The 18,095-nt window shown below is 45.2% G+C and overlaps 1 protein-coding gene across 1 annotated transcript in view; it reads left to right on the top strand.

The window, feature by feature from the left end:
* The window catches only part of TIAM1 (TIAM Rac1 associated GEF 1), a 323,389-nt gene that overhangs the window by 76,104 nt on the left and 229,190 nt on the right, over positions 1-18,095 (top strand). The window contains exon 2 of the mRNA XM_040423178.1: positions 1,644-1,685. The gene's annotated coding sequence lies outside the window, so the exon portion shown is untranslated. The remainder of the gene's footprint in view (positions 1-1,643; positions 1,686-18,095) is intronic.

The raw sequence follows: 18,095 nt of genomic DNA, 5'->3' as shown, positions 1-18,095 counted from the left end.
CGCTGCCTGAATGGCCGCTGGACCCACTAACTTTAATGGGGTCCAGTGGAGTTATGGCCGCAACCCGGCAAATATACTGAGAATCGTCCAGACAGAAACATCTGCGTGCTGCAGCCGGATCTCCGTCCTGTGTGAATTCGCCCTTGTAGTCTAATAATCATCTTGTCGGAAACACTGATGTTCGCAAGATGTAAATAAGACTGTCTATTCACTGACAGCAAGCTGAGATCTTGAAAACCTTTTTAGATTGATGCGAAAATGTATTCAATGCTGGAGAACTTTTCCTTGCTTTATTTAGATCCACGGATAGTCTGACCCTGAGCCAGTGAAGTATCCGGGATTTGCTGTCCGGTACAGTTTCCGGCCTCTTTCCGTCTCCCTGGATTACACGCCACCGTTTCCGTGTTCTCATTGTGCCGCGGGTTTATGTTTCTACTCGGCCGGCGAAGTGTCGGCAATGCTTTTAATTCTATTGCGTTATGGAAACGTGGCCAGTAATATCTAGGTCACTTGCTTGCAGCCTGCTCGGCCCTCGGCGGAGGAGCAGTAAACTCTCCGCTATGGCTGACTGCAGCTGATCCGGACGTTTCGTCTTCATTTCAATAGTTATTGTTCTGTGGAACGTAGCGGATTACACGCTCCCGCCGGGGGTGATCGCGCCCCCATGGTGCTTGTCAACACTTCTTGTATGAAATTCCGCAGAAGGCCTGGGATATGAGAGATTCCCGTATCTACGGATTTTGCTTTGTGTGCCTGAATTTTATAAACTATATGTACACCTATCAGCCATAAGATTAAAACCACGTGATAAACGTTGTAATGTCTGGTGACCATGGCAGTAAATGATCAGTCATGTCTTAAGTTGATGTGTTGGAAGTAGGAAAAATGGGCCAACGTAAGGATCTGGGGGAAAAGGAACATCCCCAATATGATGGGTCTTGTGGGTGGTTTCCGGTATACAGCGCCTAGTACCCATCAAAAGTGGTCCAAGGAAATAGAACCGCTAGCTAGTGATGAGCGAACTTCTGTTTTAGAAGTTCTCGTTACCACAGAATTGCGTTATGGATCCCGTGACCACTGACCATAACTTATCACGGGATCCATAAGGCAATTCTGTTGTAGAAGTTCGGGTTACCACAGAAGTTCGCTCATCACTACCAGTGGCCCGTCTAATCCAATCCCATAGAAGAGCAAATGGTGACTGAAGGAGGCAGTCAAAGGATGGAACTGAGCATGTGCGTCCACCTAAGTGAGCCGGACAAAGAAATAAAAAGAAAAAGAAAAAAAAGCAAACAGCAGGTGGCGCTGTGCTGATGGATTTTTATTTTTTTCCTTATTGAATAACTCAGTGGTGATACAAAATTGATTACATGCAATTACAAAAATATTCAGATCCAGGTGCTGGGTTGCAAACGGTAGAATAGAATATTTATCATGGGACAAAGCAGAGTCAAGCAAAACTGACTTCAAAAATTCTCCTCGTGATGAGTCTTTCCCCCGATGACTCTTGCAGTCACGCAGTATTAGTCGGCTGGAAGCAGTGCAGTCGTGCGTGTTTTTGCATATTATAGAGGTTTTATTTTACTTTTAATTTCCTAACTATATTTACAATAATTTATATTTTTTATTATTATTTTTTTTAGGTGGTGTGACGGCAGAACAATCTAATGGAGTCCAGGCCGCGGGTAGGTGATTATCTTATTAAATGCTGAGAATGTGCTGCTAGACGCGGGGCTGGCATTCGCTTGTCATGCTGCCAGCTCTGTGTTCACATTCGTTTTCCCACAGGTCATCATTTATCCTTACGTTGGTCCTTTTAACCTCATTATTACGCTCTAATATAACACAATCTCTCATTGTAAGCCGGAGCCCCGTCCATTGCCGTTTTGTGATCAAAGCCCCAGTAAAATGCAATTAATGGCGTTAATAAACAGTTTTTTTTTCTGCGGGGTTGAATTTCACTTCAGTAACTAACGAGATGATCGCAGGGGTAAGCGCAGCGCTCTTTAAATATTTAGCTAAGTTCTAAAATATCCGAGAAAAACCTTTCGATGGCGGCGGTGAACTTTCTTGGCTGCGCTCCAAGGTGTTGTAATGTCGCTGAGCCGAGTCGGTGCTATTTTGGGTAGAGTGCAGAACTGCTTGCCTGTCACTGGCGTCATTGCATTGCTTCATCCACTGATGGTTCTAGGGGGGTATGCAATGTTTTTGGGTGATGACTATTTTTATTGTGGAGTTTGAACAGAAATTGTAGGGGCGTTCATATGAACGGAGGCCAGGTTTTACCAGGACTCGCCCAGTTTTTATTACCTGCAAACTGTCTCCCGATTCGTGGCTCCCCACAGCTCCCGGTGCTGGAGCGGGAAAGGTGAGCCTGCGTAGCGAACTACCTACTGAGTAGGAGAGTCGCCAGGGCTGACGTTGAGGTAAACTGGAGTACAGCATGGTTCTTAGAAGGACCCTCCATACCCCTAGTGCTCGTGTCCGAGAGAGCAGGCATGTCACGGGGTGCTTTATAGCTATTTTTATTTTTTATATTGGTCACATTTTGAGTACTACTACTGCTGTATCCAGAAGTGCTACTCCTTCTGCAGGCTTGTCATGCTCTTTCATATAATGCCTCATGCACAACGACGTATGTATTTTGCCAAACCCGTAAAAATACAGATACCGTCTATATTGTATCTGCATTTTTTGCAGACCATTGACTTCAGTGGGTCAATGGTCCTCATTTTGCGGCCCAGTGTAGGACATGTTCTATCCTTTTCTGGAATGGACATATAGAAGCGGAAAGCAGACATGTACTTTCTGCATCCATGTTACGTACCGCTAAAACAGATGGAATATGTCCACAAAATGCAGAACCTGGACCCATTGAAGCCAATAGGGCACGCAAAAAAAAAAAAAGAGGGACGGCACAAGCATTTTTATTACGGTATATCATGAGGTCACATTGTTTTTTTTTGAAAGAGTAAAAACACATCCACATTTCCGCCATTGCTTTTTGTACTGTACATTTATGGCATTCACTGTGCAGCATGCCTAGTGTTACTGTTATTTTATGGGGTCAGTATGATTATGGTGATACCAAATGTGTAGTTTGGGATTTTTTTACTACTTTTGCACAATAATAGCACATTTCGTTATATCACAGCATCTTAGAAGCAGAACTCACTAATCTTTGCGCTGATATAGCCATGTGTGGTTTTTTTTTACAGGGAAGATGTAGTTTTAATTGATACCATTTTTTGGGGTAGAAGGACTTTTACTCGACGTTTATTTTTTGAGGAGTTGAATAGGGGAACAAAGCTCTGTATTTTTTACTTTTGTTTACGTTGTTCACAGGGCGGTTTTTATATATATATATATATATATATAATATTTTTTTTTTTTACATGGATATTGTTTTTCTAATGCACTGGTATACATTTTTATACCACTTCATTAAAGCCTATTTAGTCTATGTCTTCTGCACAGTGTAATTGACATACAGCCATGGCAGTCCTGGCTGCGCCCTTTGTTAGACCCCAGTTGCCATTGCAGATGCTATTAACCGCAGCATCTAGGGAAGTGACCAGCATCAGAGTTAAGGGGGGTTTTTCATACTGATTACCTATGCTCTGGATAGGTTAATAGTATCTGATTGGTGGGGGTCCGACACACGCTTTTTTGAAAAAAGAAACGGTGCCCCGGCCTTCTTGCAGCTTTCTCAAGGCCAGTGACGACATGTTCATCCGTCATGCGACCTAAGAACAGCTCAGTCTCCTAGAAGTGAATAGGGCTGAGCGCGATAGCAAGCACCGCGCTATACAATGTACGGCACTGTGCTTGGTGAGTAGGGAGAAGGTGTAACGGCTGATCACTGGGGGTCCTGGGTGTCCGACCCCCACTGATCAGATACTGATGACCTTTCCAGAGAATATGGCATCCGTTTTAAAATCTCAGACATTTTGACTCCGATGCTGGCCGGTAAAAGTCAGTGACTGGGTCCCGTGTAGATCCAGAGTGCAGCGCAGCCAGTGTGGTCTCTTCGGGGTTAATGGTGCGGGCAGCCGGATATTGAACAGACCTCAGAGGCTGTGCTGCGCTCCGGACCGTAGAAATACGCATGAGACTTTTTATGGAGTAGTATTTGCTTTGATGCTTGTACCGGCGTTATTGCGACCTCTGCGTGGGGGTATGGCAGATATTTTTACTGCTTAGAGCGGCCGACGATCGTAACCAGGTTCCTACTGTAATGTCACAGTCTTGAACATATGCCTTCAAAAGCTGTTCATGGCACATGTGGATAAGACGGGTCACATTACATTAAGTTCCGGTCTAACAGCTTGAATTGACGGCATCATGGCTCTGGTGCGAGTCGTTTGGACGAGATGCTGTAATACAGGCGCAAAATTCACTTTTATAATTATTATTATAATTTTTTATTTTTTTTTTATTTTTTTTATTTTTTTTTACATTTATTAGTATTTTCTTTACTAAAACGACCAAGGTGTTACAAGGGCACCTTAGGATGTGATTGCTCCCCGATATCCTGCTTAGACAGGTAGTCCAGGTACCATTGATCCTAAGGCAGTCTTCACCATAAACAGTAATATTCTAGCACATCACAGTATAGAAATTAAAGGGGTCCTCTCACGTCAGCAATTGGCATTTATTATGTAACGAAAGTTACTACAGGGCACTTACTAATGTATTGTGATTGTCCATATCGCCTCCTTTGCTGGCTTCATAAATTTTTCCATCACATTACACACTGCTCGTTTCAATGGTGACGACCGGGTTACGACCACCCTTCAATCCAGCAGCGGTGGTCGTGCTTGTAAACTATAGGAAAAAAGCGTCGCCATTTTCTATATAGTGCCATCCCAGCACGTTCCACCAAATGCAGAATGCACACGGACTGTCGTGCGAATGTACCCTAAAACTGATTTTGGAGATGACAGACCTTTATTAGCTATAATATTATTCATTAGGCTTGTCAGTAAAAAATAAATAATATATATATTTTTTTACATTCTACATAATTTTTTTTGCCAATCTAGTGTTTACCCTAGTGTTAGACAATTGTATTTGCCACTGTATACCAATATATTTGGTATATCACATGTCTCTTTTAGGGCTTGTTCACACGAACGTGTGCTGCCCGTTTCCGTATTGCTGACCCCATTCGGTGGGCATTCCGCATCACGAATGCAGACCCCATTCACTACAGGCTTAGGGCGCATTCAGACGACCGTATTTCTGGATCCGTATCCAATTTTTGCGAAACAGGTGAGGACCCATTGATTTCAAACGGGGGCCGCAAAAGATGCAGACAGAACACTGCGTGTTGTCCGCATCCGTACTTCCGTTCCACGGCTCCACAAAAAATATGGAGCTTGTCTGCACTTGCAGACAAAAATAGGCATTTCTATATAGGGCCGGTATCCATGTTTTGCGGACGGCAATACAATAGAAATGATACAGTAATGTGTATTTAATCCAGGATGGCGCCTATAGAAAGCACACGACCTCATAAATTTATAGCCTAGTAAAGCCAAGTCTGTCAGAATATAGTGAAGGTCTAAAACTAGCTGGCTGTTTAAAGGGTTAAAAGGCCGGCCTGTTGCATTGGACAGCATTTTACGGTTTTTATTTTTTTTTTGCTGAAAGTGCAAATCCTCCATTATCTGCTCTGCTTGTTCTCTCCTCCTTTACGGACCCTGGCGTTCACTCCGGGCGCGCAACAATCCTGGATAAAGCGAGTCCTTTTTCTGTGATCTGGGCATTGTCTTGTGCACTTAGACGGGGCCGGCTGGCTGGCAGTGATGCAGACGTAATGCGACAGCCTCTCCTGACAACGCACTGATCTCGCTAATAATGCAGCGCCGGAGGCTTTCTGGCAGATGCTACCTCCGATCTCCCGGTCTCCGTGCGGTCACCTGAGTAACCTTCTCTGCTCTGTTTGTAAGACTAGATTAAATAGCATAACCCCCCCCCCCCCCTCCTCCTCCCAAATATAAGGTGACAGATGGGTCATGCAGATAATTCGGCTCGTGGACCGGTGTCTGAACCTCCGCTACGTCTTGGTGACGGAGAACAGAGCCTAAAAAGTAGGGCTTCCCTCATGGTTAGACATGTTGCCTGGTTTATATCCATAAGCCATTGGCCAGTGTGTGTTATGTCTGACTCTTTTCATGGCGGTCACAGTACACGTCACGGTACAGTATGTATGTGTAGTGACAAGGGATGAGCGAATCGCTTCGGATGAGCGGGAGCTCCGTACAGTATAAGGCTACTTTCACACTAGTGTTTTTTTCGGGATCCGTCATGGATCTGCAAAAAACCCGTCCGTAAGGGTACTTTCACACTTGCGGCAGAGGATTCCGGAAGGCAGTTCCGTCACCGGAACAACCTGCCGGATCCGTCAAAACATATGCAAACTGATGGCATTCGTTAGATGGATCAGGATCCTGATCCGTATGACAAATGCATTGAAATGCCGGAATCCGTCCTCTCCAGTATTATCAGGGAAAACGGATCCAGCATTTTTTCCCTTTTTTTGCGGTCTGAGCATGCGCAGACCGCAATGCTGGATCCGTTTTGCCGGAACACTCTGGGGCCGGCATTAATGCATTTCAATGGGGAAATAAAATGCCGGATCTGGCGTTCCGGCAAGTGTTCCGTAATTTTGGACGGAGATAAAAACCGCAGCATGCTGAAAGTAGCCTTAGAAAGTATTGGCTCCTGGGAACTGAACCAGAGTTCGGGAAATGTTTTTTTTTTTTTTTTTTTACAGTACAAATAAATTTCTGAAGTTATTGCGCGAAGCAATAACTTCGGCTCATCGGAACCAATACATTCCAATACTGTACGGAGCTCCTGCTCCGTACAGTATAAGAACAAAGTTTTATGCGAATCGACTTCAGATGTTTCATGGGGCACCATTATAAATGGAGGGCAGCCTCGCATGCGCGGTGTACTCTTCGCGTCTTTGCCAGCTCTTTTTTTATGAGCTAGGTGCGGGTCCCACCTCTAGGACCTGCACCTATCAGACATTGGGGCATATCCTAGCGATATGCCCCCATTTTCTGAGATGACTCAACTCCTTTAAATATAAATGGTCTTTTATTCATTTAAATCTCTGCTCATGGGATCGGCTTAGGAGTCCATTGGGTGGGGCTACAGTAGCTGTGCATAGAGAACGCAGTCACTGATGGGACCGCCCACTGGACTCCTAAACCTAGAAAGAGCTGAGATGCAAGTGGGAAAAAATAGAAGGTATAGTGAATTTCTTTTTCTTAGTCGATCTGCTCCGCTCCTCCTTCTCTATAACCTGTAGGTCCATGACTTCATAACCTTCCATTCATTGAAATCTTGTTTGACAAGACCCTCCGTTATCGGTCATCGCCACCCCCCAGATCTCAGTTTCTCTTTGTATGTCTGTCTCCGGAGCCCCCGAGAAGCAGCGGAGCTCACGTTGTATGGTCGAGCTGGTGGGACATAAATATTACGGAGCGCAGTAACACCTTTTAGGAAAACACAGCGACTTTTCATTCCTCCAGCCGTCCCTGCCTTTAGGTTGCACAGAGCTCCTTGTATAAGCCCCTCACAATGAACTGCTTTCTTTACCCCCCCCCCCCTCTCGGCCGTTATACCAGGATAGGTTAATGGTCTGCTCGAGACACAAAGCAGCCATGGTTAGACAGGCAGACCCTCCCTGAATGAAGCCCCGCATCTCGTGAGCAATAAACCGTCCCTTTAATAGATTTATAGAGTATTACCCCAAATGTGGAGGGGGGATTTATAAGAAAGGTTAAGGATAAGTCGTCAATTATTAGTAATGCAACGTATCGCATAGCTGAGTGGGGGTTGCACTGAATTTTAGTAGCCCCTTGCCGATACATCTGTGAGTTTCATCTGGCCCATTTGGAGGGAATATGATCCTGTGGATCACGTGCATCGTAAATGTGACCCGGAGGAAGGGTCTGCAGGTGTCTCCTTCCATATTGCCTAAGAAACGTATTATTGGAAACATTGCTTCTTTGTAGAGTGTGGGGGGGCGGCATGTCCTGAGGATAGTCCATCATCTGTAAAGTGGTTGGACAACCCCTTTTAAATATTGATAGCCTACATTGATATCAGATCGGTGGCACCCTCGTCATAGTATACCAAGCACAGCGCCGTACATTGTATAGTGGCTGTTCTTGGTATTGCAGCTCAGTCCCATTCTGAATAGAACTGAGCTGCACAAAGGCCATGTGACCGATGGACATGACTATGAGGCCTAAGAAAAAGTCACGGGGCTCCATCCATCAGCGGGTGTCCCAGAAGTCAGATATTGATGACCTGAGAATAGCTCTTCGATAATTTAAGGTGGTTATCCAGGAATTGAGAATGGATATGTCACCATTATCACATCATCGGGGGTCAGAGTCTGAGCACCTCCGCTGATCCACTCGTTCAGGGAGCTGCAACGTTCACTGGAGCTCCGGTAAGCGCGCAGGCTCCCGGCAGCTTTCCAAACACAGCGCTGTTCATTATTTAGTGGCAGTGCTTAGTATTGCAGCTCTGCCCCATTGACTTAGATGGGGCTGAGCTGCAACTAGGCCATGTGACCAATGTAGAGTGATGTCACATGGCCTAGGACTCATTGAGCGCCCAGCCTCTTCCAACAGCTGATCTGCGGGGCTCCCGGGAGTCGGACCCCCAACGATCTGAAATTGATGACCTATTCAGAGGATAGGTCATCAATATAAATTCCCGGGTGACACCTATAGGTTCTGGAAAAACCCTGTAAGAACCCTTTGTGATTTGCATCAGTGAGGACACGCACCCTATGAAAAGACACCCCCTCCCCCGAGCTGTCATAGGGAGAGAGCTGTGGCAGAATGGACACTCCCCCTGAGAAAGGACACGCCCTCTGAGCTGCCAGATTGACGTTAATATACAAGATCTCTGGGTCCATGTGAGGTACAGGGCTGGTTCTAGCTTTACGGCTCATGCACACGAACGTGTTTTTTTAATTTATTTATTTATTTGTTTTTGTGGACCGTATGTGGAACCATTAATTTCAATAGAAATGGAAGTTACTCCGTGTGCATTCCGTATCCGTGTGTCCGTTCCGCAAAATAATAGAGCATGTCCTACTATTGTCCACGTTACAGACAAGGATAGGACTGTTCCATTAGGGACCAGCTGTTCTGTTCCGCAAAATACGGAATGTACACAGACGTCGTGTGTATGAGCTCTTAGAAAGTTCTTAGGCCGCGAGTTCTTAGGCCTCTTCCTAGGCCAGTGACGTCACCGTACATCAGACATATGGCCTAGTTATTGCTCCACCCCATTGAAGTGAATGGGACGAAGCTGCAATAACAAGCACAGCCGCTGTACTGTGTACTTTTTAAGCTGCCCGGAGGCCGCGGGGCTCCGCTTAGCGATGCGGCTTCATGAAACAGCTGATCAGCAGGGTTGATGTTTGATAACCTATCCTGAGAGTAGGTCTTTAATATAATTTCTCGAATAACCCCTCTAAGTCCCAGATAACCCCATAGGAGCATGCTTACTTCTCTGCTGGAGTGCACCGAGGTACAGTACGGGCGCATAACAGCCTATATTGCGGATCAGTGTCACATACAACTGTGTACATAAAGCCTAAGTGCAGATGGCTGCAAGTAATTGGACTTAAATAGGCTACTTTCACACTTGCGTTCGGGGTTCCGCTTGTGAGTTCCGTTTGAAGGCTCTCACAAGCGGCCCCGAACGGATCCGTACAGCCCCAATGCATTCTGAGTGGATGTGGATCCGCTCAGAATGCATCAGTTTGGCACCGTTTGGCCTCCGTTCCGCTCAGCAGGCGGACACCCGAACGCAGCTTGCAGCGTTTTCGTGTCCGCCTGGCCGTGCGGAGCCAAACAGATCCGTCCAGACTTACAATGCAAGTCAATGGGGACGGATCCGTTTGACGTTGACACAATATGGTGCAATTTTAAACGGATCCGTCCCCCATTGACTATCAATGTAAAGTCAGGAGTCCCTATTAATATACCATCGGATCTGAGTTTTCTCCAATTCGATGGTATATTTTAACTTGAAGCGTCCCCATCACCATGGGAACGCCTCTGTTAGAAGATACCATCGGATTTGAGTTAGATCGTGAAACTCAGGGGGAGGGGGGGGGGGGGCATGTACACAGTTCTTTTAGTATATTCTAACTTGAAGCGTCCCCATCACCATGGGAACGCCTCTGTGTTAGAATATACTGTCGGATCGAAGTTTTCACGTTATGGAAACTGATCCGTTCTGAACGGATGCAAGTGTTTGCATTATAGGAGCGGATCCGTCTGTACAGACACCAGACGGATCCGCTCCGAAACGCAAGTGTGAAAGTAGCCTATAACGTGCTAATACAGTAGCGGGATGCATTTTGGTGGAGTTACCTTTTGGTGCATTCATTTTAGCTGCAGTGCTTGCTGATTTGCCACCACTGACACCTACAGGCTGGTTGTTGCTACTGCACCCTTGATTAAAAACGAATACGTTTATTCTAGAACTTTCAGCCGTGTGTTCTGTTTAACAGATTGCGTTACGTATTTTCACAGTCCTGTTTCTGAATTGGCGCCTTGTGGGTAAAATAAGCGACCAGTGCGGTGGCGTGCGTCTATATGAATCGATGTGACACACAGGCAGTATTCCCACCGAGATTTACATTGATTGGAACAGTCCTTTTATAAACTCCATCTGGCCGAGTTCCACGTTCGCTGCCGCATTTTATTTGGAATGAACATTTTTTTTTTTTCTTTTATCGTTCGCCCTTGCTGACTTGTATTTCTGCCGGTATGAAGGGGAATAACTGCTGTAGGTCACCTCCTGCGGCTGAATTGTCAAAGTGAATAGGTGTGAAAGTGGTAAGTGGGCAGATCTGCCTTCATTACCCTTCAAATGGCGCCCAAAGTGTGCCAGCCCTGCCGCCGGCGCCTTGTTTGTTCTGCACAATATTCCTGTTCTGTAACCTCTTATTGAAGTCGAAATAAAATCCCCCAGCATTAGACTGAAATAAATCTTGCTAAAATTTGCCCCCTGCCCTGAATACATTACCATCAATACATGACGCAGGGCCATGTTGGCCACGGGGCGTGAGATTGGGCTCGTTATCGGTGCGGGAAATCGCAATGCAGACCACGAACCCATTGAAGTTAAAGGGTCTGGAAAAAAAAGTGGCTGTGACATGGACGGTATCCGTATTTTGTGGATCCGCAATTTGTTGACCACAAAATACTTGTGGTCGTGTGCATGAGATGTATTAATACTAAGTACTTATAGTACTACCTATAGTACTAAGTTTATTTTATCTTTAGGACAAAGGAATTCACTCCATTGGGGCAGATATACTAGTCCTGGCTAAAACCTAGACGGTGTAAACTCTAGACAGGTCCTTGTAGTAATAATTTTGGAGCACCCATTCTTTTGACTGTGTTGTATCATTCCTGTATTATTCCTGCTAGAAGTAATGAATGAATTACTAACAGTCTGCAACGAAGGTCCAGATGGGGGTTACCAGTTGTCACACTGGGCAGGGACACACTCCCATTATCCTATCAGTGCTGCCAGTGTTCACCTGTGCAGGGACATACCCCCACCTGCTTTGTTGCAAACTATTAGAAGGGGCTCATGCACATGAATGTGTGCCGGCCGGGTCCGCAATAAACGGGCCCCGGACGTTTTTGCACCGCATCACGGATGCGGACCAATTTACTTGAATGGGTCCACAATCCAGAAGGTGCGGTGTCGAATGGAGCCACGGAAGCACGGAGTGCCCAGTGGCTGAGATGTGTGACTACATTCATCCCAGTAGCATCAGCAGATCCCCCTGGATTCCAGTTGGGACAATGCTGGAAAACTGTATCAGACAAGAAGCCTCCATATTTGACAGCTGAGGTCGCTGATGCTGACCTTTTTTGTTTAAAAAAATATATATATCACCGTTGCACAGTTTTTTTTTTTTTTTTTTTTTTTTAGTTTTTTTTATACATAATCTAATCCTTTAAGTCATTTTCCCAGGTCTCATTTGGCCAGCTTTACATATAACATGACAAACCTGAAGCCAGAACCGATCCCATAGTTTTGGGTGTGATTGTTCCGTGTTCATCACTGATGACATCAGATGTCAAATAGCGCCGGACAGAAAAATGCTGCATGCTGCGATGTTCTGTCTGCCACTATCCAGCCATAGACTCCGGATCTGTGCACTGCCGGCGCATACACATGTATCAGTTGTGCTCCGGACACACATGATATACGTGAAACTGGCCTTAACGCTGTGTTTTATTTCATACATGTGAATTTTAACCTCCGAAATGTGCAATTTCTTTTTTTTTTCTTTTATGTACACTTCCGCCGTTTATTTCTTTGTGCTGGCAGGTAGCGTTTTGCTCGCAGTCCTTGAGGGACGCTCTTCCATTATTCATTGCGGTTGACTAATTTACAGGCAATTAAACGCCCAGTACTCTGGAGACGCAGATTCGTCTAACTTCTGCCTCCATTGTCCCGCCTGCATTGATTCCCCTCCCTCAATGATGTGCAATTTCAGGTGATGGCGCACTCGTCTCTTTACACCTCAGCACGTTGGGACGGGACACCACGTCTGCCATGACAGCGCCGTGAAGCCCCCCCTTGTCTGATGTCTAGCGCCTATTTTTAATTGCTGATTATTTTAAAATTGATTTAAAGGGCCAGTAAATTATTAGTCCTTATATGGCGATTTACTATGCAGTTGGAAAGTCATCTATTAGTACACGGCGGCAGCCATTTTGGGCTTGAGGGGGACGGACTTTAGTGTTCCTCGATTGGATTAGTGGTAGATCCTAAAAGAGGTCTACCGCCATGGTCACGACTTTATCTAAGATATCTTTTTAGACTCCGTAGTACCCCATATTCAGTTTTTATGATCCAGACTCCATAGCAGTGAATGGAGAAGACACCACTCATGCATGATGTGCATTACTTCCCTTTAAGAGCCTCGTTCTGGGTCCCTAGCAATATACCACCCATGTCTGAGATGGGCCAGCACCCCTTAAGATCTGCCATTCGACAAGTTGTTTTGTTCACTTAGGTAGATCTTCTGTCCAGCCATGAGTTATTGCGCAAAAAAAAAAATATGTTTTTGCATTGCCGCATCCCAAGACCCATAATTTATTTTCTCTTTTTTTTTTTCTTTCTACAGAGCTGTGTGAGGGCTTGCTATTTGCAGGACAATGTCATTTTCATTGGTATCATTTTGGGGTACTTAACCCTTTTTTTTTTTTTTATATTATTTTTTTAATTGCTTTTTATTCTGTATTTTTGGTGGTGACTAAGCAAAAAGAAGCAATTCTGGCTTTTTTTTTTATTTAAAATTTTTCTTTTTTATGGCATTCACCATACGGGATAATTTACATGATATTTGCGTAGTGCGGGTCGTTACGGACGCTAAGAATTTTTTTTAATATTTTTCTTTTCCATTGAGAAGCATTTTTCAATAATAAGTGTTTTTTTTAAATTGGAATTTTAATTCATTTTTTAAACTTTTTATTAAAATCATTTAAGGCTACTTTCACACTAACTTTTTTGCTGGATCCGGCAGGGTTCAGCAAAAACGCTTCCGTTACTGATAATACAACCGTCTGCATCCGTTATAAACGGATCCGGTTGTATCATCTTTAACATAGCCAAGACGGATCCGTCATGAACTCCATTGAAAGTCAATGGGGGACAGATCCGTTTTCGATTGTGTCAGAGAAAATGGATCTGTCCCCATTGACTTGCATTGTGGGTCATGACGAATCTGTCTTGCTTCGCATCCTAGGACGGAAAGAAAACCTCAGCATGCTGCGGTTTGCTCTCTGGTATAAGAACAGAATGGAAGGCATTTTGGAGCATTCCGTTCAGTTCAGTTATGTTTTGTCCCCATTGACAATGAATGGGGACAAAACGGAAGCGTTTTTTCCCCGGTATTGAGTGTAGCTGGCCATCTAAGACTTGTCCTAGGTTGCTAGTATAGCTTATATGTGTATACAGCTAAAACTGCCAATAGCCTTAATACAGTTCCTATGTTTGTGTTAAAGACAAAAGCAGAGTTATTTACTGTGACATTATGTTTTGGATGTCATATAACTGTTGTATTTTGTGTTCACAGAAGCAGAAAAAGAGAATATGCCTTTAAGATTCATTTTGTAGTGTAAGGTAAGCTCAGTGACACAGCAGACACAACAGAAAGTATAGTGTTAATCTGTTGTTACTGGGCAGGAGTCTAGACCAATCACGGCCAGCTTCTCATACAGCAAGAGTTTTTACCAATCACAGCCAGCCTCACACATAGCCTGTCTGGGAATTCCCCCAGCTCCTGCTGCTAGAATCATTATTCACCAGAGACAGGAGCTGAAGAGACATTCACTCCACTGAGAGCCGAGTTTTATGGGAACAAGAGGCCAAAATAGGTAGTTAAAACAGTTATATAATGTTCATATTGTTAGTATTGTGTTTAGAACTGTATACTGAACTAGATATATATGTGTTTACTTACAGTTCCACCAATTGCAACCATACAATTGCAAACTACAAATAGCATACAAATAGCAATCCATACAAATTCTATACAGATCAGTAGAACTATCGGTCAAATCTTAGATATACCTCTCAGAGAGATCATAAAGTGCTTAAATAACTTAGTGACAGTACAGATACTCAAGAGAAATATATCCATCGTTTTATGTTGAATGACAAGATTGAACAGTTGAACCACCATCTTAATCATACCGCCATTTTGTGATATCTTTTCAACACTTGTTTTGTACATGGACTTTCTGCTGGGGAGGCAGCAGTGTTATATGAAGAGAAGTTGAAGTTAATAAAGAAGTTATTTGAAGCATTTGGTGTGCTCTTTAAACCTACTGTTTCCATAGAACGGCGCTAGAGGAATTACAGAGTAAGACAGTCTAGTTAGACTAAAAGTCAGATATCAAAATTCTTCTAATGCTACAGCGCAAAAGGCACTTCATAGTGCTGCTCCCAGGGGCGGATCAAGTGCATGATATGCCCTGGGCTGTCTACCCAACTCGGCGCGGCCCCCCCCCCCCCCCCCTCCATTTTAGTTTTATTTAATTTTTTTCTGTATGAAGAGGCTGTGGTGCTTCGTAAGCGCCACAGTCTCTTCCTAGGCCATATGACATCGTTCACATGACCTAGCTGCGGCTCTGTCCCATCTGAGTGATTGGCGCTGAGCTGCAGTATCAAGCGCAGTGCTATCAAATGGACAGTGCTGTGCTTGGTAAGGAGCAAAGAGGCTTCGGTGCTCACTGGAGCATCGCGGTCTCCTCAAACAGCTGATTGGCGGGGTGCCAGGAGTCGGACCCCCACCATCTCATAACTCTGAGTACAGATGTCATAGATGTTACCTGCAGTCCTATGTTACACCCCACAGAACACAGTGAACTATTGTGTTATGTGGGGTGTTACATAGTACTGCATGGAACATCTACTACATTATCTGCACACAAAGTTATCACTTATCTGGGCTGTTGCATAGGACTGCAGGTGATAAATTACAATTTTAGTTTCCAAATTTAAAATACATATGATTATGATAAAAAAAAGGAGAGGAGAAGATGAGACGCAGTTCACAGTAGTGAGCCAGCTCTACATATAGGGGAATACAGCACCACATACCTGTTACATCCAGTGACATCTCCTGTCATGTAGATCTTCTCTTTCCTCGTCTCCTCCGTTTGACCCAGAACGCCATGACAAATTCTTTCAGCCGCATCTCGTCTCTACAGAGTTTGTTACACAGACACCTTAGAGTTCTCATAATTGGGGTCATTTATCAAACTGGTGTAAAGTAGAACTGGCTTAGGTGCCCATAGGAACCAATCAGATTCCACCTTTCATTTTCCAAAGGAGCTGCCAAAAATGAAAGGTGGAATCTGTAGCTATGGGGAACTAAGCCAGTTCTACTTTACACCAGTTTGATAAATTATCCCAAAGGTCCCTATAGTGTCTACAGCAATTATAATGTCCCCTAGAGTGCCCCCAGTAGTAATATTGTGCTCCAGGTAATAAAACCTGTATAGTGTCCCCAAAAATAATGTCCCCTAATAGCAACACCCCCACACTGCCCCATATAGTAATTTCCCCCACACTGCCCCATATAGTAATTTCCCCCACACTGCCCCATATAGTAATTTCCCCCACACTGCCCCATATAGTAATTTCCCCCACACTGCCCCATATAGTAATTTCCCCCACACTGCCCCATATAGTAATTTCCCCCACACTGCCCCATATAGTAATTTCCCCCACGCTGCCCCATATAGTAATTTCCCCCACGCTGCCCCATATAGTAATTTCCCCCACACTGCCCCATATAGTAATTTCCCCCACGCTGCCCCATATAGTAATTTCCCCCACGCTGCCCCATATAGTAATTTCCCCCACACTGCCCCATATAGTAATTTCCCCCACACTGCCCCATATAGTAATTTCCCCCACACTGCCCCATATAGTAATTTCCCCCACACAGCTCCATACAGTAATTTCCCCCACACAGCTCCATACAGTAATTCCCCCCCCCCCTCCCCCACACGGCTCCATACAGTAATTCTCCCCCCCCCCCTCCCCCACACGGCTCCATACAGTAATTCTCCCCCCCCCTCCCCCACACGGCTCCATACAGTAATTTCCCCCCCCCCACACACACGGCTCCATACAGTAATTTCTCCCCCCCCCACACACGGCTCCATACAGTAATTTCCCCCCACACACGGCTCCATACAGTAATTTCCCCCCACACACGGCTCCATACAGTAATTTCCCCCCACAAAGTAATATGTCCTCCTCTGCCCCCCAAAGTTGGCACACACACAAAAAAACTAAAACAAAAAAGGCTAATACTTACCTGTGTCCGGAATGGTGAGGCAGGCGTGCATCCCCCCTATATAGGCGCGCAATGACTTCACCACGCACGCCGCGTCGGGCTTTTACCACCACAAAGGCCTCAGGCTTACTAGGCTTGAAGCCTGTGGCAGCGATAGGCGGTGGGGCAGGATACTATGCGCTCCCGTGCCCCGCCGTAGCTTATGGGCATTTGGGTCGGCGTTGGGGCCCCCCAGCGATGACGGGGCTACAGACCCAAACGCCCCAATTATAATCCGCCACTGGCTGCACTATCCCTATAGAGCGATACATCTTATTATCTATAGTGTTGTAGCTTTAGTGCTATACTGACATTCACCAGGCTGTGTCAAAGAGGCACAGCCTGCTGGGAAAAACTGCAGGCAGGCTTGGGGCCTACACTAGGCCCTGGCCTGTCTGCGCTGACATTGGAACCCCGCGATCTCATTTGGGTGGTGCAAATGGGAGACAGAGGGAGTCCACTCCCTCTGTAAAAGCTTACCTGGGCAGGCGCCATTGCCTGTGACATGTAAAAGGTTAAACAGCCTGGATCAGGTGCTCCTGCTGGTCCAGGCCATTAGAGCAGGAGCACGGCCCTCAGATGAGAGCTGAGCCTTCGCTCTTTGCTGTACGGGAGATCTGTTCTGCGCTTAGATTGGGTTGCTGTATAAAGGCGGTGGCCCAGTCTAAGGCCCCCTAGTGACCACCATAAAAAGGCGTATGGGTGGTCACTAAGCGGTTAAACAACTACGCTGATTTTGATAGTTTATTCTTTGTGGTGGGCTGATGGCAAATGCTTTTTTTTTTTTTTTTTTAGGTCCTGTTTACCCTATGTGGGGCGCTTCACCACATACCAGGCTAGGGCAGAAAAGTGAATCTTTGTCCAGGTGAAGGAAAGTCTAGTTATGACTCTGGAAGAGTCACATTTCATCTTTTTATAACTGCGAGGGCGGTCTGCTTCTCAGAGGAGGGTTGGCAATCTGAAACAAGACCACCCCTTTAAGAAACTGCAGTATGAGTAGCTGTGTTTCTGTAAACAGACCACTTTTGTTCTTAGAAAAATCTGATTACTAGTGCAAACTGAGATGGTGAGCTGCATGGTACAACTGATGGCCCACCCATTGTCTGCTGTCACTAAAGACAGACTGTTTGCTTTGGATACACCTGACTCCTATAGTCCTTAGGCA

Source organism: Bufo bufo, chromosome 3, assembly GCF_905171765.1.
Source record: "Bufo bufo chromosome 3, aBufBuf1.1, whole genome shotgun sequence".
NCBI classification, from domain to species: domain Eukaryota; kingdom Metazoa; phylum Chordata; class Amphibia; order Anura; family Bufonidae; genus Bufo; species Bufo bufo.
This window is presented reverse-complemented; position numbering and strand designations above follow the sequence as displayed.